Raw genomic sequence first — 24,148 nt, forward strand, 5'->3', positions numbered from 1 at the left:
CCACTTTCCTTGTGGAATGGGCTTTTACAGATTTAGGGTGCGGCAGTCCAGCCGCAGAATGTGCAAGTTGAATCGTGCTACAGATCCAGCGAGCAATAGTCTGCTTAGAAGCAGGAGCACCCAGCTTGTTGGGTGCATACAGGATAAATAGCGAGTCAGTTTTCCTGACTCCAGCCGTCCTGGAAACATATACTTTTCAGGGCCCTGACTACGTCCAGTAACTTGGAATCCTCCAAGTCCCAAGTAGCCGCAGGCACCACAATAGGTTGGTTCACATGAAAAACTGATACCACCTTAGGAAGGAATTGGGAACGAGTCCTCAATTCCGCCTTATCCATATAAAATACAGATAAGGGCTTTTGCATGACAAAGCCGCCAATTCTGATACACGCCTGGCCGACGCCAAGGCCCACAGCATGACCACTTTCCACGTGAGGTATTGTAGCTCCACGGATTTAAGTGGCTCAACCCAATGCGACTTCAGGAAATCCAACACCACGTTGAGATCCCACGGTGCCACTGGAGGCACAAACGGGGGCTGACTATGCAGCACTCCCTTAACAAAAGTCTGAACTTCAGGCAGTGAAGCCAGTTCTATTTTGGAAGAAAATCGACAGAGCCGAAATCTGGACCTTAATGGAACCCAATTTTAGGCCCATAGTCACCTCTGACAGTAGGAAGTGCAGAAATCGACCTAGCTGAAATTCCTCCTTTGGGGCCTTCCTGGCCTCACAGCACGCAACATATTTCCGCCATATGCGGTGATAATGGTTTGCATTCACTTCTTTCCTAGCTTTAATTAGCGTAGGGACAACTTCCTCCGGAATGCCCTTTTCCTTCAGGATCCGGCGTTCAACCGCCATGCCGTCAAATGCAGCCGCGGTACGTCTTGGAACAGTCAGGCCCCCTGCTGCAGCAAGTCCTGTCTGAGCGGCAGAGGCCATGGGTCCTCTGAGTTCATTTCTTGAAGTTCTGGGTACCAAGCTCTTCTTGGCCAATCCGGAACAATGAGTATAGTTCTTACTCCTCTCCTTCTTATTATTCTCATTACCCTGGGTAAGAGAGGCAGAGAAGGGAACCCATACACCGACTGGTACACCCACGGTGTTACCAGAGCATCCACAGCTATCGCCTGAGGGTCCCTTGACCTGGCGCTATATCTTTGTAGCTTTTTGTTGAGGCGGGACGCCATCATGTCCACCTGTGGCCTTTCCCAACGGTGTACAATCATTTGGAAGACTTCTGGATGAAATCCTCACTCTCCCGGGTGGAGGTCGTGTCTGCTGAGAAAGTCTGCTTCTCAGTTGTCCACTCCGGGAATGAAGACTGCTGACAGTGCTAACACATGATTTTCTGCCCATCGGAGAATCCTTGTGGCTTCTGCCATCGCCATCCTGCTTCTTGTGCCGCCCTGTCGGTTTACATGAGCGACCGCCGTGATGTTGTCTGACTGGATCAGCACCGGCCGGTGTTGAAGCAGGGGCTAGCCTGACTTAGGGCATTGTAAATGGCCCTTAGTTCCAGAATATTTATGTGTAGGGAAGTCTCCTGACTTTTCCATAGCCTTGGAAGTTTCTTCCCTGTGTGACTGCCCCCCAGCCTCGAAGGCTGGCATCCGTGGTCACCAGGACCCAGTCCTGTATGCCGAATCTGCGGCCCCCTAGAAGATGAGCACTCTGCAGCCACCACAACAGCGACACCCTTGCCCTCGGAGACAGGGTTATCCGCCGATGCATCTGAAGATGCGACCCGGACCACTTGTCCAACAGATCCCACTGGAAGATCCTTGCATGGGACCTGGCAAATGGAATTTCTTCGTAAGAAGCTACCATCTTTCCCAGGGCTCGCGTGCATTGATGCACCGACACCTGTATTTGTATTAGGAGGTCTCTGTCTAGAGACGACAACTCCTTGGACTTCTCCTCCAGGAGAAACCCTTTTTATCCTGTTCTGTGTCCAGAACCATACCCAGGAACAGTAGACGCGTCGTAGGAACCAGCTGCGACTTTGGAATATTCAGAATCCAGCCGTGCTGTTGTAGCACTTCCCGAGATAGTGCTACTCCGACGAACAACTGCTCCCTGGACCTCGCCTTTATAAGGAGATCGTCCAAGTACGGGATAATTATTTCGTCCATTACCTTGGTAAATACCTCGGTGCCGGGGACAGACCAACGGCAACGTCTGGAATTGGTAATGACAATCCTGTACCACAATTTTGAGGTACTCCTGGTGAAGAGGGTAAATAGGGACATGCAGGTAAGCATCCTTGATGTCCAGTGATACCATGAAATTCTCCAGGCTTGCAATAATCGCCCTGAGCGATTCCATTTTGAACTTGAACCTTCGTATATAAGTGTTCAAGGATTTCAATTTTAGAATGGGTCTCACCGAACCGTCTGGTTTCGTTACCACAACATTTTGGAATAGTAACCCCGGCCCTGTTGAAGGAGGGGTACCTTTATTTCACCTGCTGGAAGTACAGCTTGTGAATTGCCGCCATCCGAGGGCAGCAGGCAAGGCTGATGTGAGGTAACGGCGAGGGGGAGTCGCCTCGAACTCCAGCCTGTATCCCTGTGATACTACTTGCAGAACCTAGGGATCCACCTGTGAACAAGCCCACTGGTCCCTGAAGTTCCCAAGACGCGCCCCAACCGCACCTGTCTCCACCTGTGGAGCCCCAGCGTCATGCGGTGGACTCAGAGGAAGCGGGGGAAGATTTTTGATCCTGGGAACTGGCTGTCTGGTGCAGCTTTTTCCTTCTTCCCTTGTCTCTGTGCAGAAAGGAAGCGCCTTTGACCCGCTTGCTTTTCTGAAGCCGAAAGGACTGTACCTGAAAATATGGTGCTTTCTTAGGCTGTGAGGAAACCTGAGGTAAAAAAAAATTTTTTCCCAGCTGTTGCTGTGGATACGAGGTCCCAGAGACCATCCCCAAACAATTCCTCACCCTTATAAGGCAGAATCTCCATTTGCCTTTTAAAGGCAGCATCACCTGTTCACTGCCGGGTTTCTAATACCCTCCTGGCAGAATGGACATTGCATTAATTCTGGATGCCAGCCGGCAAATATCCCTCTGTGCATCCTTCATATATAAGACGACGTCTTTATTATGCTCTATGTTAGCAAAATAGTATCCCTGTCCAGGGTATTAATATTATCTGACAGGGTATAAGACCACGCTGCAGCAGCACTATTTATGCTGAGGCAATTGCAGGTCTCAGTATAGAACCTGAGTGTGTATATACAGACTTCAGGATAGCCTCCTGCTTTTTATCAGCAGGCTCCTTCAAGGTGGCCGTATCCTAAGACGGCAGTGCCACCTTTTTTGACAAACGTATGAGCGCCTTATCCACCCTAGGGGATATCTCCCAACGTGACCTATCCTCTGGCGGGAAAGGGTACGCCATCAGTAACTTTTTAGAAATTACCAGTTTCTTATCGGGGGAACCCACGCTTCTTTACACACTTCATACACTCATCTGATGGGGGAACAAAACACTGGCTGCTTTTTCTCCCCAAAAATAAAACCCCTTTTATGTGGTACTTGGGTTCATGTCAGAAATGTGTAACACATTTTTCATTGCCGAGATCATGTAACGGATGTTCCTAGTGGATTGTGTATATATCTCAACCTCGTCGACACTGGAGTCAGACTCCGTGTCGACATCTGTGTCTGCCATCTGAGGTAACGGGCGTTTTTGAGCCCCTGATGGCCTTTGAGATGCCTGGGCAGGCGCGGGCTGAGAAGCCGGCTGTCCCACAGCTGTTACGTCATCCAGCCTTTTATGTAAGGAGTTGACATTGTCGTTAATACCTTCCACCTATCCATGGGCGACATCACATTTATCGGCCTCTGCTCCGCCTCCACGTAACCTTCCTCATCCAACATGTCGACACAGCCGTACCGACACACCGCACACACGCAGGGAATGCTCTGACTGAGGACGGGACCCCACAAAGTCCTTTGGGGAGACAGAGAGAGAGTATGCCAGCACACACCAGAGCGCTATATAATGCAGGGATTAACACTATAACTGAGTGATTTTTCCCCCAATAGCTGCTTGTATACATATATTGCGCCTAAATTTAGTGCCCCCCCTCTCTTTTTAACCCTTTGAGCCTGAAAACTACAGGGGAGAGCCTGGGGAGCTGTCTTCCAGCTGCACTGTGAAGAAAAAATGGCGCCAGTGTGCTGAGGGAGATAGCCCCGCCCCTTTTTCGTCTGACTTTTCTCCCGCTTTTTTATGGATTCTGGCAGGGGTAATTTATCACATATATAGCCCTGGGACTATATATTGTGATGATTTGCCAGCCAAGGTGTCTTATATTGCCCTCAGGGCGCCCCCCCCCCCCCCCCCCCCCAGCGCCCTGCACCCATCAGTGACCGGAGTGTGAGGTGTGCATGAGGAGCAATGGCACACAGCTGCAGTGCTGTGCGCTACCTTGTTGAAGACCGAAGTCTTCTGCCGCCGATTTTCAGGACCATCTTCATGCTTCTGGCTCTGTAAGGGGGACGGCGGCGCGGCTCCGGGACCGGACGATCGAGGTCGGGCCCTGTGTTCGATCCCTCTGGAGCTAATGGTGTCCAGTAGCCTAAGAAGCCCAAGCTACCACCTGTTAGGTAGGTTCGCTTCTTCTCCCCTTAGTCCCTCGCTGCAGTGAGTCTGTTGCCAGCAGATCTCACTGTAAAATAAAAAACCTAAATATACTTTCTTTCTAGGAGCTCAGGAGAGCCCCTAGTGTGCATCCAGCTCAGCCGGGCACAAGATTCTAATTGAGGTCTGGAGGAGGGTCATAGTGGGAGGAGCCAGTGCACACCAGGTAGTCCTAAAGCTTTCTTTAGTTGTGCCCAGTCTCCTGCGGAGCCGCTATTCCCCATGGTCCTTACGGAGTCCCCAGCATCCACTTAGGACGTTAGAGAAATGGGGGAGAAGTTGGGGGGAGGGTAAGAGCAAGCGGTAAGGTTACTAACATGGGTACTAAAAGAGATTTTACCAAAGCACTAACCAATGACGATTACAGGTCATCATTGCTACATAAGGTGAAAGATGTCCCTAACGCAAGGGAAAATACTTATCTTAGTTGTATGTATGTAAACGCCAGAAGCATTACTGGTAAAAAGGGTGAACTAGAAATACTTGCAGCAAGCAAACAGTATGATATTATAGGCATTACTGAAACTTGGTGGGATGAATCTCATGATTGGACAGTCAATCTAGAGGGCTATACACTGTTTAGGAGAGACAGACTAAATAAAAAGGGTGAAGATGTGTGTCTGTACGTAAAGCCGTTTTTAAAACCTGATATACGGGAAGATATTCAGGAGGGGACTGTAGACACTGTTGAGACATTATGGGTAGAAATTGCATGCGGGGAAAAAGGAATAAAAAAGTTAGCATTGGGTGTATGCTATAGGCCGCCTGGTATCAACGCATCTGATGAGGAATTGTTACTAAAGCAAATTGAAAGAGCAGCAGGAGTAGGAGACATAGTAGTGATGGGAGATTTTAACTATCCAGAGATAAACTGGAAAAACGATTCATGTGATACTGCTAGGGGCAATATGTTTTTAAACACACTTAATGATAACTACTTAGTCCAACTAATTGAGGAACCAACTAGGTACAATGCAATCTTAGACCTGGTATTAACAAACAATGGGGATTTGGTATCAGGTATTATAGTAGGGGAACCCATAGGAAACAGCGACCACAATATGGTCACATTCAATATCAGTTTCCATAAACAGCCCTATACTGGCTCAACTAGGACTCTAAACTTTAGCAAAGAAAATTTTGAAAAGATGAGGGTATTTTCAGGGATATTGAATGGGAAGGTTTGTTTTTAGGAAAAAATACTACGGAGAAATGGGAGGTACTAAAATTCCTGCTAGCTAAAAATACACTTGAATTTATTCCTATGAGCAGCAAAAAAAGGAATAAAAATCATAAACCGATGTGGCTTAACAAAAAGATTAAGGAACTTATTGGCAAGAAAAGGCGAGCATTTAAAAAATACAAATCTGACGGGGAAGCAGAGTCATTTCAGCACTATAAGGAATGTAACAAAATTTGCAAAAAGGAAATAAGAGCGGCTAAAGTAGAAACTGAAAAACTAGTAGCAAAGGAAAGCAAAGCGAATCCCAAAAAATTCTTTAAATACATTAATAGCAAGAGCTTAAAGAAGGAGAGTATAGGCCCTTTAAAAGACAAGTTGGGAGTCTTAAGCAAAAATGATAATGACATAGTGGACACACTAAATGAGTTTTTTTCAACAGTATTCACTAGAGAGGACCCAATTCAGGGACTGACACACAATCTCAATAATGAGAATATCCCACTGATAGGTACTTATTTAAGCGAGGAAGTAGTCTGTGACCGATTAAAACATTTAAAGATTAATAAATCACCAGGGCCCGATGGTATTCACCCAAGGGTTCTAATGGAGCTTCACTCTGAACTGGCAAAACCGCTATCTTTGATCTTTAAGGATTCAGTTATATCAGGTATGGTTCCCAAAGACTGGCGTATAGCGGAAGTAGTGCCTATATTCAAAAATGGAAGTAAAGCTGGACCAGATAATTATAGACCAGTTAGTCTTACATCTATAGTGGGGAAAGTATTGGAAGGTATTCTAAGAGATAGTATTCAGAAGTTCCTTGAAGTCAATAAGGTCATTAAAAGGAATCAACATGGGTTTATGAAGGACAGATCCTGTCAAACCAACTTACTTGGCTTTTATGAAACAGTAAGCGCAAACCTAGATCAGGGTAAAGACGTGGATGTAATCTTTTTAGACTTTGCCAAAGCGTTCGATACTGTACCACACATGAGACTTATCTACAAGCTACAAGAATCAGGGCTAGGAAGCACAATATGCACTTGGGTCAAAAACTGGTTAGATAATAGGGAGCAGCGCGTTGTGGTTAATGGATCTTTTTCAACTTGGACTGAAGTGCTAAGTGGTGTGCCGCAAGGCTCAGTATTAGGACCGCTATTGTTCAATATTTTCATTAACGACCTAACAGAAGGTCTAGAGAGCATGGTGTCAATTTTTGCAGATGATACCAAATTGTGTAAGGCTATAAATACAGAGGAGGATGCCGAGTCTCTTCAGAACGACTTAGTTAAATTAGAAGCATGGGCAGCCAAATGGAGAATGCGCTTCAACACAGACAAGTGTAAGGTAATGCACTGTGGTAACAAGAACAAAAATTACACCTACCTACTAAATGGGGTCAAATTAGGGGATTCTGTACTGGAAAAGGACTTAGGTGTCCTCATAGATAGCAAGCTAAGCAGTAGTACCCAAAGTAGGACTGCAGCAAAGAAGGCTAATAAGATATTAGCATGCATAAAACGGGGTATTGATGCTAGGGACGAGAGTATTATACTCCCGTTATATAAATCACTAGTGAGGCCACACCTTGAATACTGTGTACAATTCTGGGCACCGTACTACAAAAAGGATATCCTGGAGCTAGAAAAGGTACAGAGGAGGGCGACCAAACTAATTAAGGGCATGGAGACGATGGAATACAAGGAAAGGCTTGAAAGACTAGGCATGTTTACATTGGAAAAGCGGAGACTAAGAGGGGATATGATCAACATCTACAAATATATAAGGGGACAATACACAGAGCTTGCGCGGGACCTGTTTTTGGTTAGATCAACACAGAGGACTCGTGGACACTCGCTCAGGTTAGAGGAGAGGAGATACCGCACAATACGTCGTAAAGGCTTTTTCACGGTAAGGACAATACGTGTTTGGAATTCCCTGCCCGAGGGAGTTGTAATGGCGGAATCTGTCAACACCTTTAAGAATGGGTTAGATAAATTCCTAATGGATAAGGATATCCAGGGGTATGGTGCATAGTCATGCATTATAGTTACTATAAATAGGGATAAAATGCAACGGCTGACAGCAGCATCAGTCAGAAATTTTAGTCAAATCATCATGCATAGGAGACCACAAATAGGTTGAACTCGATGGACAATTGTCTTTTTTCAACCTCAGATACTATGTTACTATGTTACTATCATAGTCCCGCTCCCACTATTCAATGCCGGAAATCAGGGCATTTAATAGCGGGGCCACAAAGTACATGCCCCAGTACCGCCCACCCATGATGAGGCCACGCCCCCCTGTAATGGCAACCCGGCTGCCTCCTCCCACATGGGAAAGCTGGAAAGTCAGCAAGCCTGCAATGGGGTATATGTAATAGGGTCCGAGTTGCCTGAAGTGGGGGATGTTGTCCGCGAATAGCCATTTACTTTTAAACGGCCATCATTCACAAGGCAAAACCAACCTGGTTTTGCCTTGTAAATGATCGCCACTTTAAAAATACAGCCACTCTCGGTCAACATCCCCCACCTCCAGCAACTCTATTACATATATCCCCATATGTCTGTATGCTCTGGGATCCGGCCTGAAGATCGACAGTGTCTAGGTCGACAATGTTTGGGTCGACCAATATTGGTCGACAGTCACCAGGTTGACATGTTTTCAAGGTCGACGGGGTTTCTAGGTCTACATGTTCTAGGTTGACAGGTCAAAAGTTAGACATGATTTTTTTTTCTTCTTTAAACTTTTTCATACTTTACGATCCACATGGACTACGATTGGAACGGTAATCTGTGGCGAGCGAAGCGAGGCACCTTGCCCGAAGCATGGCGAGCGAAGCGAGTCATGCGAGTGGACACGGTGCACTAATTGGGCTTCCCGGTCACTGTAAGGAGAAAATGACACCAAAAAAACATGAAAAACTCATGTCGACATTTTGACCTGTCCACCTAGAACATGTCGAGCTAGAAACCCTGTCGATCTCCAAACCTTGTCGATGTAGTGACTGTCGACCTACAGTGGTCGACCCAACTATTGTCGACCTAGACACTGTCGATCCAATGATCCACACCCATATGTTCTATCCAAACTCTGAGACCTAAAATACACTCCAAGAACTTAACCTGTTTATTTATGTATGATGAATAGAATGGTGCCACACAGGATGGGACACAAAATGTTTCTGTATGGTTCCACTCTAAATTTACCATAATAACTGGCTCCCCGTATACATAGCTTTTTTTATACCAGCAATGGCAATTTAAGGCTTAGAAGATTTGAGGTTTAAAACGCTCATTGGCCCTCATTCCGAGTTGATTGCTAGCTGCTTTCGGTCGCAGTGCGGCGATTAGGCGAAAAAGCGGCATTTCTGCGCATGCGTACGGGCCGAAGTACGCACGCGCGAAGTAATTTCACACAAAACTATGCAGTTTTACACAAGGTCGCGCGACGCTTTTCTGTCCCTCTGTTGATCGGTGAGTGATTGACAGGAAGTGGGTGTTTCTGGGAGGTAACTGGCCGTTTTCAGGGAGTGTGCTAAAAAACGCAGGCGTGACAGGTAAAAACGCAGGCGTGCCTGGGGAAACGGGGGAGTGGCTGGCCGAACGCAGGGCGTGTTTGTGACGTCAAACCAGGAACTAAACTGAGTGAAGTGATCGCAAGCTAGGAGTAGGTTTGGAGCTGCTCAGAAACTGCATGAAAATTTTTACGAGCAGTTCTTCTAACCTTTTGTTCGTACTTCTGCTAAGCTAAGATACACTCCCAGAGGGCGGCGGCCTAGCGTGTGCAATGCTGCTAAAAGCAGCTAGCGAGCGATCAACTCGGAATGACCCCCATTATGCGATGTATGTGCTTTAACGAACCCTAGCTACGATGATACACATCAATTCTGATGCCTGCAGCATTAATAAAGCCTAATGTTTGATTAAATATCATGTGCTATACAAATCCTTTTTGAATACACAAGACGCTTTTTACCTTATTTTTGCACACAGATCACACTGACCTGCCGGCTTCTGCAAACACGCTGTCAGGTGGTCAGCATTGGATGGCAATGACTGGAAATTAATATTATTGAGGTTAATAATATTGTACAGAAAGTCAGAAACATGACCAAATGACATGATTTTAGCTGTTTTTAGTATCTAAAAAAACAAAAACAAAACAATGAACTAGAACCATAGTTACCTACTGTTAAATTTGCTGCGGGGAACTTTGGAGTGGGGGCAGGTTATGACATCATCAAGCCACGCCCCCACATCGGGACATGCGATTTGCATCATTTTCGCCCCTCCCCCACCACGCGGACCCGCCAATACCAGAGAGTATCTCTCCATCTTGCCCGCATCACAAGGGTGCTCGCAGGATGCGGGAGATCTGCCTGCTCTTCCGAGGATGCGGGGCTACCCCAAAAGTCGTGAGCCTCCCGCAACTTCCAGGAGAGTAGGCAAGTATGATTAGAACCAAAACACGGGGATTGGTGCACATCTCTAGTTTTATCCCCTTGTACGGAGCTGCAGAACCTTTGTGAAAATAAGATGATGATAATAATAATGATTCTGAATTCAGGGAAGTTGTTCAATTCTTCCTCCAAATCCCATTTGCTGCCTTCTCTACTCATTTGAGTCCAGAAAAGTGAGACCTTGGGGTAAATGTATGAAGCAGTGATAAGAGTGGAGAATGAGCCAGTGAAGAAGTTGCCCATGGCAACCAATCAGCATTGACATAACATTTATAATTTGCATACTTTACAATTATACAGAGCAGCTGATTGGTAGCCATGGGCAACTTCTCCACTGGCTCACTTCTCCGCTTTTATCATTGCTTCATACATTTATCCCTATGTACTAATCCTTGGAGAGAGATTACGTGGCTGGAGATAAAGTAGCAGCCATTTTCAAACACAGCCTGTGACGTGACAGTTGGAAGCTGATTAGTTGGTGCGTTATCTCTCTCCAAAGAGATCACAATGTCTTGAAAAATAACCACTTGGGAGACAGGGTACATGGCGTTCCTTCCACTCCAGCTCAATTACGCGCATCCTCAGTACAAGATGTACTTTTTTGGTTGTTGTACAGAAACAAGTTAAATTGATGGCAGACTTTGGGGGTCATTCAGACACGATCGCACGCTGCAGTTTTTTGCAGCCGTGCGATCAGGTCTGAACTGCACATGCGTGCGGGCAGCAGTGCACAGGCGCGTCGCCGCCCAGCGACGGCCGGCACCGGGCAGCGATGAAACGAACAAAGAAAGGGCAAACCCTGTAAATATTAATAACCCCTTTATTTGGAGTAAATAATATACAGAACAGGACAGCACCACTGAACTTTTATGGCAGCATTGACTTATACAGAATTATATGGACTTATATGGAATAATACGACAGGATCACTAGACTTATACGCTAGTACCACTTGAATTATACGTCAGGATCACTGGAATTATACGTCAGGATCACTGGAATTATACGCCAGTACCACTGAACTTATACGCCAGTACCACTGGACATATACGGCAGTATCACTGGACAGGACTTATACGCCAGTACCACTGGAATTATATGGAAGGATCAATGGATTTATACGGCAGGATCACTGGATTTATACGACAGTACCGCTGGACATATACAGCAGTATCAATGGACATATACGGTAGTATTACTGGACTGGACTTATACGTCAGTACCACTGTAATTATACGGCAGGATTCCTGGAATTATACGTCGGTACCACTGTAATTATACGGCAGGATTACTGGAATTATACGTCGGTACCACTGTAATTATACGGCAGGATTACTGGAATTATACGGCAGAATCACTGGAATTATACGGCAGGATCACTGGAATTATACGGCAGTACCACTGTAATTATACGGCAGGATTGCTGGAATTATACGGCAGAATCACTGGAATTATACGGCAGGATCACTGGAATTATACGGCAGTACCACTGTAATTATACGGCAGGATTGCTGGAATTATACGGCAGAATCACTGGAATTATACGGCAGGATTACTGGAATTATACAACAGGATCACTAGATTTATACGGTAGTACCGCTGGACATATACGGCTGTATCACTGGACATATACGGCAGTATCAATGGACATATACGGCAGCACCACTGGACATATACGGCAGCACAGGGACACCACCACTGGACTGATGCAGGACAACACAGCACCACTGGACTGGACTGGACTTATACAGCAGCACTGGACATATGGCAGCAGAGGACACCACCACTGTGACTGGACAGATGCAGCACAAGACACTACACTGAGGACTGAGAAACGTCCTCTCTCTACACTCTCCATTGCCGGAGTGAAAATGGCGGCAACGCACCGCTCTTTATATGGAATCCAAACCCCGCGAGAATCCGACAGTAGGATGATGAAATTTTGACCCGTTCTGGTTTCTGAGTCAGGCGGGAAAACCCGAGCCCTGACTCGGATCCGGGCTCGTGACGTGAAGTCCGGCAGGGTTCGGAACCGAACCCGCTCATCTCTAGTAAAATCATTTGACATTTTCGCATGGTGTACACATGGGATCGCACACTTGCACGGGTGAATTTACACTCCCCCTTGATCAGCGACTATCTGATTGCAGGACAACAAAATTTGCAACACAGTGATCAGGTATGAATCGGGCCCTATATTCCCTACCACATGTACACCACACACAGTCACACTAGGGTTAATGTTTGTTGGGAGGCAATTAACCTACCAGCATATTTTTGGATTGTGGGAGAAAACCGGAGTACCCAGAGGAAACCCACGCAAGCACAGGGAGAATATACAAACTGTACAAAGATGGGGCCATGATTGCACACAGACCACTTTACATGGTCTCAGAAGTTTGGTTGTGATGACACAAGGTCACTGGCACATAGACCCGCTGGTTTTCAGTGATGCCATTGTGGACGCATGGCTCAAGTTCAATAAGCAAGTATATTGCTCTGCTGACATCTCAAACAAGTCAAAGAGGTACCAGCATATACTGTACCATGGTCAACCTAGCTGGGGCTGTTGATAAGGCAGACACATTTGTCTATTCACATGGGGAAGATCAGGAGGTTCCATAAACACTAATTAAACAGTTTGATGAGAAATGCTTACCACTGAAAACTGTTATAATGGACAGGCAGGATTTTATCTATGGTGGCCAATCCCGGGATCGGTGGGGTCCCGGGATTTAGGGCCAAAAACGGACGGGATTCAATCCCGTGACTGGAAGGTCCAATCCTGGGGATTGGGGGATCAGCGTTGAGCGTTCACAGGACGCTCAGACACTGTCTGGCTTCCACCTGCCGGCTTTCCCGACACAGCGTGATGTCACGCTGCGCCGCCAGCCGTGCACTGAGGGAGTGCAGGAAGAGATACCCGCCCACCCTCGGTATACTGTTAGTAATGTAATGTGTGCGGGGTGGGGCGAGGGGGCGGGATTGAAAAAATGGCCCGGGATTGGGTTCCCTACTTTTAACTCTGCTGTCATTAAGTATCTCTTTGAGGGATAGCTGTGTGAGATCATTTTGGATGCCAATGTCGCTAAATGTGCCTCTGCATATTTTGGTAATCTCTGAACTTCAGGGGGTATTAAGCTGGATCCAACCAAGACACAACCTATCCAAGACATTCCTGCCACCACTCACTACTGATATACAGTAACAGTATATATATATATATATATATATATATATATACAGTGCAAAATGGAATAAGTAAATTAATTTTCTCCATCAAAATTCTACACACAATACCCCATAATGACAACGTGAAAAAGTTTTTCTGCCTATTTTTGCAAATTTATTAAAAATAAAAACCTGAGAAATCACATGTACATAAGTATTCACAGCCTTTGCCATGAAGCTCAAAATTGAGCTCAGGTGCATCCTGTTTCCACTGATCATCCTTGAGATGTTCCTACAGCTTTATTGGTGTCCACCTGTGGTAAATTTAGTTGACTGAACATGATTTGGAAAGGCACACACTTGTCTATATAAGGTCCCACACTTGCCAATGCATGTCTGAGCACAAACCAAGCATGAAGTCAAAGGAATTGTCTGTAGACCTCCGAGACAGGATTGTCTCGAGGCACAGCTGCTTTAAAGGTCCCAATGAGCACAGTGGCCTCCATCATCTGTAAATGGAAGAAGTTCAGAACGACCAGGACTCTTCCTAGAGCTGGCCAGACGTCTAAACTTAGCGATCAGGGGAGAAGGGCCCTAGTCAGGGAGGTGAACAAGAACCCGATGGTCACTCTGTCAGAGCTACAGCATTCCTCTGTGGAGAAATGAGAACCTTCCAGAAAGACAACCATCTCTGCAGCAATCCACCAATCACGCCTGTATGGTAGAGTGGCCAGACGGAAGCCACTCCTTAGTAAAAAGCACATGGCAGCCCACCTGGAGTTTGCCAAAATGCACCTGAAGGACTTTTAGACCATGAGAAACAAAATTCTCTGGATTGATGACACAAAGAGTCAACTCTTTGGCGTGAATGCCAGATGTCATGATTGGAGGAAACCAGGCACTGCCCATCACCAGGCCAATACAATCCCTACAGTGAAGCATGCTGGTGGCAGCATCATGCTGTGGGGATGTTTTTCAGCGGCAGGAGCTGGGAGACTAGTCAGGATAGAGGGAAAGATGAATGCAGCAATGTACAGAGACATCCTGGATGAAAACCTGCTCCAGAGCGCTCTTGACCTCAGACTAGGGCGACGGTTCATTTTCAGCGGGACAACAACCCTAAGCACACAGCCAAGATATCAAAGGAGTGGCTTCAGGACAACTCTGTGAATGTACTTGAGTGGCCCAGCCAGATCCCAGCTGTGCACCGATGCTTCCCATCCAACCTGATGGAGCCTGAGAGGTGCTGCAAAGAGGAATGGGCGAAACTGGCCATAGATAGGTGTGCCAAGCTTGTGGCATCATATTCTAAAAGACTTGAGGCTGCCAAAGGTGCATCAACAAAGTATTCAGCAAAGGCTGATGTGATTTCTTAGTTTTTTATTTTTAATAAATTTGCAAAAATCTCCAAAAATCTTTTTTTCATGTTGTCATTATGGAGTAGTGTGTATAGACTTTTGAGGGAAACAATTAATTTATATATATACAGTAGTATGTGTATATATTATACTTTGTAGTGATTATGATTTTAATTTTAGATCTTAGGGCCCCCCTGTCGTAAGTACCCCGGGCTCCCTGATGCCTTAATTCAGCTCTGACCCAAAGCATATAAAGATCATCCAATATCACAATAAAACAAACATGAGTGCAGTAACAGGATTAATCAAAGAAAATCAAGTCACATTTTGTATATCTAACAGCAATTGTATTAAAGAACACAAAATAGTAATTGTCACAAAACATCCCAGTTTTCACCAGTGCTGGTTTACTCGCCTGTCACTCCATTCCTGATTCTGGCTCCTCAGCAAGCATGTCACACTCTGTCAATATACTGCAGACCAGGATATCCTGCTTTGATGAGTTTCTTGTTTGAGATATCTGCTCAGCATACAACCTACAACACATTCATTTTGAGCATGGGATTGAGGAGGTCATTTCGAGTTGATCGTAGCTGCGCTAAATTTAGCACAGCTACGATCTTCTTCCCTGACATGCGGGGGGACGCCCAGCACAGGGCTAGCCCACCCCGCACGTCAGTCCGGCCCCCCCTCACAGAAGTGCAAAGGCATCACACAGCGGCGATGCCTTTGCACTTCAAGAGTAGCTCCCGGCCAGCGCAGCCGGTCCGCAGCAGCTACGTGTGATGTTCCGCAGCCACTGCGGCCCGCCCCCTGTTCGGTCCGTCCACGCCTGCGTTGGCCGGACCAAACCCACGAAGTGGCGACCAAACGCCGCCGTTCCGCCCCCTCCTGCCCATCGACCGCCTATGTCTGTCAATCAGCATCCCTGCTACGGCCTCTGGCCGTCTGGCACGCGCCAGCGCACTACGGCGCATGCGCAAACGCAGCGAGCGAACAGGTCAGAATGACCCCCTGAGACACAAGTTGCTGAATCTACCTACAGGCTGATTATACACCTGAGAGTTCTTCCGTGTGTGTGTGTTTGCAGAGTCCTAATTACAGCAGTACTATCAGTCACTTAGATCCTGCTGCTGCCAAAGCAACATCCCAGTTTCCCTATGTGTACCTCATGCCCTTTCCCTCCATCTCCAATTGCTGGTCGCCGCCATGTTGGTCCACTCAGGTGATTGCCCAAACTCCAATGGGAAACCAGTGTGCAGTCACATGACACCCACAGCCTATCCCAGAGCAGTAAGGGGTATAAATTAGAGATGAGCGGGTTCAGTTCTCAGAGAACCGAACCCTACTGAACTTTGCCTTCCGAGTTCTGTTCCGAGCCCGGCTCGGGTTTTCCCGCCTGGCTCAGAAATCCGAACGCAGCAAAACGTCATCATCCCGCTGTCGGATTCTCACAGGATTTGGATTCCATATAAGGAGCCGCGCGCCGTGGCCATTTTCACTCCAGTATCGGAGAGTGTATTGAGAGGACGTGTCCTCAGTGTTCAGTGTCTGTGTGGGGGCGGGAAAGTGGGGTGGCGAATCTTGTGCTGTGTTGTGCTGCTCAGTCAAGTCCAGTGTTGGTGTCCTCTGCTGCCATATATCCAGTGTAGCTGTATAAAGTGGTGTTGTGTTGTGCTGCATCAGATCAGTGGTAGTGTCCGGTCTCATCAGTCATTTCAGTGTCGAGGCAGTCACAGTGGTGTACGCTGCTGCTATATGTCCACTGCTGCCGTATAATAATATTAACAACAACCACAAGGTGCTGACAGTGGTGTTGTGTTGTGCTGCATCAGACCAGTGGTAGTGTCCTGTCTCATCAGTCATTCTAGTGATGATATACGCTGCTGCTATATGTCCACTGCTGCCGTATAATAATTATAACAACAACCACAAGTCCCTTACAGTGTTGTTGTGTTGGTCTGCATCAGACCAGTGGTAGTGTCTTGTTCATCAGTCATACCAGTGACAATATACGCTGCTGCTATATGTTCACTGCTGCCATATAATAATTATAACAGCAACCACAAGTTCCTTACAGTGTTGCTGTGTTGTGCTGCATCAGACCAGTGGTAGTTTCCTGTGCATCAGTCATTCCAGTCATTCCTGTGCCGCATATTGTCTCATATAACTCACAAAAAATAATGGAGAACAAAAATTGAGGATATAATAGGGAAAGATCAAGAAGAACCACTTCCTCCTAGTGCTGAAGCTGCTGCCACTAGCCATGACATAGACAATGAAATGCCATCAACCTCGTCTGCCAAGGCCGATACCCAATGTGATAGTAGAGGGCATGTAAGATCCAAAAAGCCAAAGTTCAGTAAAAAGAACCCAAAAAAGAAATTTAAATCGTCTGAGGAAAAACGTAAACTTGCCAATATGGCATTTTCGACAGAGAGTGGCAAGGAATGGCTGAGGCCCTGGCCTATGTTCATGGCTAGTGGTTCAGCTTCACATGACTATGGAAGCCCTTATACTCCTGCTTGAAAAATTAAAAGAGTTTAAGCTGGAAAGAGCACAGAAAAGAACTGTGCACTCTGAGATGGTATCACAAATCCCCAAGGAGAGTCCAATTGTGTCGGCAGTTGCAATGCCTGACCTTCCCAACACTAAACGGTAAGAGGTGGCTCCTTCCACCATTTGCACGCTCCCTGCAAGTGCTGGAAGGAGCACCCACAGTCCAGTTCCTGATATTAAAATTGAAGATGTCACTGTTGAAGTACACCAGGATGAGGATATGGGTGTTGCTGGCCCTGAGGAGGAAGTTGATGATGAGGATTCTGATGGTGATGTGGTTTGTTTAAGTCAGGCACTGGGGGAGACACCTGTTGTCCTTGGGACGAAGAAGTCCATTGTGATGCCTGGGCATACTACCAAAAAAGCCACCTCTTCGTTGAGGAATTATTTCTCCACAAATCCAGACAACAGGTGTCAAGCCATCTGTTGCCTCTGTCAATCTGTAATAAGTAGGGCTAAGGATGTTAACCACCTAGGAACATCCTCCCTTATACGACACCTGCTGCGCATTCATCAGAAGTCAGTGTCAAGTTGTGAAACTATGGTTAAGAGTGTAAGTAGTCCACTGACACCTAAATCCCTTCTTCCTCCTGTACCCATGTTCCTGCAAGCCACACCACCAACTCCCTCATCGACAAATTCTTCCTCAGTAAGGAATGTCCGTAGTTCTACAGCCCATGTCACTGGCAAGATTGAGGAGTCCTCTCCTAACCGGGATTCCTCCGTAGGATCCTTGAGTGGTACGCCTGCTGTTGCTGCCGCTGCTGTTGTTGTTGCTGGGGGTGGATCGTCATCCCAGAGGGGAAGTTGGAAGACCACTTGTACTACTTCCAGTAAGCAATTGACTGTCCAACAGTCCTTTGTGATGAAGATGAAATATGACAGCAGTCATCCTTTTGCAAAGCGGATAACAGAGGCCTTGACAGCTATGTTGGTGTTAGACGTGCGTCCGGTATCCACCATTAGTTCAGTGGGACTTAGAGAATTGTTTGAGGTACTCTGTCCCTGGTATCAAATCCCATCTAGGTTCCACTTTTCTAGGCAGGCGATACCGAGAATGTACACAGACATCAGAAAAAGTGTCACCAGTGTCCTACAATATGCTGTTGTATCCAGTGTTTACTTAACCACTGACATGTGGACAAGTGGAACAGGGCAGACTAAGGACTATATGACTGTAACAGCCCACTGGGTAGATGTATGGCCTCCCGCAGCAACAACAGCAGTGGCACCAGTAGCAGCATCTCGCATATGCCAACTCATTCCTAGGCAGGCTACGCTTTGTATCACCGCTTTCCAGAAGAGGCACACAGCTGACAACCTCTTACGGAAACTGAGGAACATCATCGCAGAATGGCTTACCCCAATTAGAAACTCCTGGGGATTTGTTATATCAGACAACGCCACCAATATAATGCATGCATTACATTTGGGCAAATTCCAGCATGTCCCATGTTTTGCACATACAATTAATTTGGTGATGCAGGATTTTTTGAAAAATGACAGGGGTGTGCAGGAGATGCTGTCGGTGGCCCAAAAAATTGCGAGCCACTTTCGACATTCACTTTGCCAGGATTCAAGGGTGGTCAATCTGTTGAAATCAGAGAACTACATTTTGGTCACCGTGCTCTATCCTAGGTAAAGCCTACGTTGTATCTCTCTTTCAAGCAGACATAAGTGTGCAGAGGTGCAAACACCTGCTGGTTAGTAAATTGTCAACTCAAGCGGAATGTGACCCGTCAACAGCTCCTTCTTCAATTTCTCCCGCCACTGGGGCTGCAAGGAAAAGGATAAGATTTCCTAGCCCACCCGCTGGCGGTGATGCAGGGCAGTCAGGAGTGAAGGCTGATATCTGGTCCAGACTGAAGGACCTGCCAACGATTACTGACATGTCTACTGTCACTGCATATGATTCTGTCACTAGTGAAAGAATGGTGGAGGATTATATGAGTGACAGCATCCAAGTAGGCATGTCAGACAGTCCTTATGTATACTGGCAGGAAAAAGAGGCAATTTGGAGGCCCTTGCACAAACTGGATTTATTTGACCTAAGTTGCTCCCCCCACCCCCCCTCCAGTGTGTACTCCGAAAGAGTGTTTAATGCAGCCGGTAAACTTGTCAGCGATCAGCGTAGGAGGTTACTTCCACTAAATGTGGAGAAGATGACGTTCATCAAAATTAATTATACATTTCTCCGGGAAGACCTTTACCAGCAATTACCTCCGGAAAGTACAGAGGGACCTGTGATGGTGTATTCCAGTGGGAACAAAATAATACTCTGTGAGGAGGATTCAAGTACACAGTGAAAGGGGCGAGGAATCGGAGGATGAGGTCGACATATTGCCTTTGTAGAGCCAGTTTGTGCAAGGAGAGATTGATTGCTTCTTTTTTGGTGGGGGCCCAAACAAACCATTCATTTCAGTCACAGTCGTGTGGCAGACCCTGTCGCTGAAATGATTGGTTTGTTAAAGTGTGCATGTCCTGTTTATGCAACATAAGGGTGGGTGGGAGGGCCCAAGGACAGTTCCATCTTGCACCTCTTTTTCTTCTTTGCATCATGTGCTCTTTGGGGACTAGTTTTTTTAAGTGCCATCCTGTCTGTAACTGCAGTGCCACTCCCAGATGGGCCAGGTGTTTGTGCCGCACACTTGTGTTGCTTAGCTTAGTCATACATCCACCTCGGTGCAACTTTTAGGCCTAAAAACAATATTTTGAGGTGTGAGGTCAGTAGCGCACGCAGGGGGGGTTTCTGAGTACCCAGAAACCCCCCTGATCAGTGCTGGCCGTCAGACACTCTGTCTGCATCTCTGACCTGGACGGCTGTTATGATGAGCCGGCCGGACGCTGACAGAGAGGAGCTACAGTATCAGTGCCACTGCCGAGTGCAGTACTGCCAGGAGCCTCTAGAGGCCCCCATCTTCATTTGTGCTGTCCACAGAGCAAGAAGTCGTCCCTGAGCACTGAGCTGACATGAGGCATGCAGCTCAGAGGCAGGAGCAGGAAACGTGGGGGAGAGAACTGACCTGACACAGGGGACTCCAGAGATCACACACACACAGGAGCTGGGATCCTACAGAGGAAGAGTAAGTTTGGCTTTGTGTGTGATCTATCTACAGTCTTTCTCTCTCACTCAGTTTTTCTCTGTCTCTATCTACAGTGTCTCTTTCTTTCTCTCTCTAGTGCTTCTACATTTATCTTTCTATCTGGATTCTACATCTATCTATCTGTCTGTCTATCTGTCTATCTATCTATCTATGGACTGGTTTCCATTTTTTTTTATATAGATATATATATACATATATCTCTGGGATCAGTATGAGATACTAATGGATGGGATGCCGGCAGTCAGTATACCGACAGCGGCATCCCGTCTATTATAATCCCGACAGCCCCTCATTTAGCCCCTAACCCTCATGTTTTCCCTACCCTAACCATCCTGAGTGATGCCTAACCCTAACCCTCCCTTTCCCGCTGCCTAAACCTAACCCTCCCCGCTAGGTGCCTAACCCTAACCTCCCCCTGTATGTGCCTAACCCTCCCTTTCCAGTCCCTAACCTTCCCGGGAGTGTACCGTAAGTCTAACCCCCCTTCTGCTGCCCGAACCTATCCTCCACCCCCCTTCCCAGTGCGTTCCGCTGTGCGTACGTTTGGGATGCAGGTTGTCTGTATTTTGACGCTGGCATCCCGTTTTGCGTCAGTACATTGACGCTGTGAATGTGTCCTCCATCGGGATCCCGGCATCGGTATATCGACCCCTGGGATCCCGTTTGTGTAAATACTGTATATAGATGTGTCCTGCTTTGTTGTTGCCACATCGCATCATTCATAACATGGGACGCGTGTTCCCACTATCCATTAACTTCGACTGAGCACGGCATACCATGATGCATACGCATCGCAGTGCTGCTATTAAATGCTGTTATATGCAGCAACAACATAGCAAAACACACATGGAAACCCCCCCTTAGAAATCCTGCGTTTGCCCCTGGAGGTGTTCAGGATAGACTGGAAATGACTGGAAATGAATGTTATTGAGGTTAAAAATACAGTAGGAGCAAAATTACCCCCAAATTCTGTGATTTTAGCTGTTTTTTTCAAAAATCCTCCAGATCCAAAACCAAAACCAAAACACGAAAGGGTGGTTTTGCCAAAACCAAAACACAAAAGTGGAATTAGAACCAAAACCAAAACACAAAACACGAAAAGTGCTCGCCGCACATCTCTAAAAGGGTCTTCTTGAGAGACTGAAGGGGCTAATGCACTGGTGTCCTCAAGCTGTGTGCTAATTCAGGGAGCCTCTAGTGTCTTTCCTAGTGATGCCAAGTGCACATTACCATCCTGCTGCAGTCCTGGTTATCCATCCAGGGCCTCAACTAGGGGGGGGGGGGGGGGGGGGCTAAGGGGGCATGTGCCCCGGGTGCAGGATTTGAGGGGGAGCTGAGGAGTTACAGAGGAACAGGGTTTTTTTTATTTTAATACCGGCAGTGTCTCTTACCCACCTGTCTGCCTGCAGCTGGCTCTGATGCTGTGCTGGTGAGCTCCGATACCTGGGATCTCTCCTATTCCAGGTACTATCTTAAACTCTCTTCTTTGCCATGCAGTACCTGCCCAGCACCACCGATAACAAGCTGCCAGCTACACACCATTGAGAGGACACGCTGCCCCAGGCTTTTGCTTGTTAACAGGTGCAGTCACTGATATTATAGAAAGCAAAGGCTCACTTTGCTAGCTATCCACTTGACAGTGGAAACTAAGAGCCTGGACATCCTCCAACTCTCACTGAGTATCACAACAGCAGTTTTGTTGTGAATTTAAAGACAGACTTTATTATCGGCACTGTGCTCCCAGTTAGTAGTATCAACATCCACTATGCCTCCAAGATGGGTTGATTTGGTGTAGCTTATAGGGGGATGTAGTATGGTGATGGAGTATACCGTATACAGTAGGTTATGTAGTATAGTAATGTATTGCAGTATATAGGGGCACATAGTGTAGCATATAGGGTATGTAATGCAGTGTATATGGGCATGTAGTGTAGTGATGTAGTTCAGCATGTAGGCGATGTAGTATAGTGATGTTGTGCAGTGGATAGGGGAATGTAGTGCAGTCATGAAGTGTTATGATATAGTGCACTGATATACTGCAATGTATGGGGACACACGGGGGGGGGGCATGTAGTGGAACACGCTGCGGGGGGGCATGTGACGCTTAGGGCATTTGGGGAACATAGGGGAATATTGTCCAATAATTAGCCTTTTTTTCAATCTTTTTGATAATTCGATTATTTTAGTCTAACAGGGTTTATTTTTTTGGTGTTTTTGGGGGGGTGGGGGCGCCAAATTACTGCCTTGCCCCAGGTGATGAAAATCCTAGTTCCGGCCCTGATCCATCAGATCCAATCCGATAACCTGTACCATCAGTTTAATGACAGTGCTCCTGCTATTCTGGTTTCATCCCAGTGATTCAGTATCCAGTACCATCCTGGTTCCTGCTATCTTATCCACCTGTGGCATTCTGGCACCAGTACTGGGAAATCCAGTTAGAGGGCTGAGACCTGGGTGTCAGGCACAGCTAAGCCAAACTCGCTTGAGGAGGTCACTGGGGAATACTACCGGCGTCTTAGACTCTGCTCCTCTGTACCAAGTCTCAGTCAATTCTCACGTACCAGACAACATCCTCATCCATTCCGCATCTAGTCTGGCTCCATTCCGGGGTTTACAGTATTCCAGTTGCATCCTAGTGACTTCAGCTATCAGATTCTGTCTGCCTGTACCCCCGTGCTCAGTATCTATCCACTGGTCCATCAAGACTCCGGCTATTTCACCAGTGTCTCCAGTCGCCAGCAGCCACACCTTGCTCACCAGTTTAAAACACATAAATCCACCCAAACACATCTTCTTGTTCTATACCCATGAGCCAGAATTACTGCAGACTTCCCAGCTCTCAGCCACTTGCTCTAGATCCCAATCCAGCCAAGCACTCTAGTCCGGTTTCACAAACAAACCCGATCATGACAGTCATACACTTATCATCCAACAGCAACGGATAATATGCACATATATAATGACTATAGGGGGTTTGCTTAAATATCTGTGCATCAATAGCAATTCCCAACATAGCTATATAATAAGAATAAGGGTTTTCTGATCTCTGAGCAGCAATGGCCATGTCCAGTGTAGATGGCATCAAATGAATGGCGTAAATAGCAACTCCTCGACTTCCGGTGCCTGCATGAGGAGACGCTGACCACCGCAGCTCTCCTGCACCTCTGAACACCGGGCAGCACAGAACCTTCATTCTGGCGTGGAACGTGCCGATTTTGCAGTCAGCTGAAGGGGAGAGTGTCAGGCACTACATGGACAAATATTTGTTTGCATCTATGCCCCCAAAGTGCAAAAATCCAAGTCTGAGTGCCGGCAGCCGGAATCCAAGATGGCCGCCGCGTCTGAAACTCAGGTGGGAGCGCATGCTGCTGGCACTGATAAACACTCTCATCAAGCCCTGCACCCATCACAACATACATCAGTCACCCCTGTACCTGCTTCTGATAACCCTGTCACATACCCAGATGTAGTGAAAGCGGTACAAGTGGCTATGGGTCCGATTATGGATACACATTCAGCCAGTTACAGAAATCCCACTACCAATTACTTACAAAGGTCGACGCCCTTGAAAACAGATCAAGACGATGTAATTTACGTGTGGTGGGCTTACCTGAATCACTTATAGGCCCTGAGATGTTTACTTTTTTACAACCT

At 46.8% G+C, this 24,148-nt stretch overlaps 1 protein-coding gene across 1 annotated transcript in view; it reads left to right on the top strand.

Annotated features, from left to right (window-relative positions):
• Positions 1-20,409: 20,409 nt before the first annotated feature.
• LOC134908899 (cytochrome P450 2K1-like) overlaps positions 20,410-24,148 on the top strand; it is a 256,817-nt gene continuing 253,078 nt past the window's right edge. Inside the window, exon 1 of the mRNA XM_063915125.1 lies at positions 20,410-20,473. The gene's annotated coding sequence lies outside the window, so the exon portion shown is untranslated. The remainder of the gene's footprint in view (positions 20,474-24,148) is intronic.

This window comes from Pseudophryne corroboree, chromosome 4, assembly GCF_028390025.1.
Source record: "Pseudophryne corroboree isolate aPseCor3 chromosome 4, aPseCor3.hap2, whole genome shotgun sequence".
Taxonomy (NCBI): Eukaryota; Metazoa; Chordata; class Amphibia; order Anura; family Myobatrachidae; genus Pseudophryne; species Pseudophryne corroboree.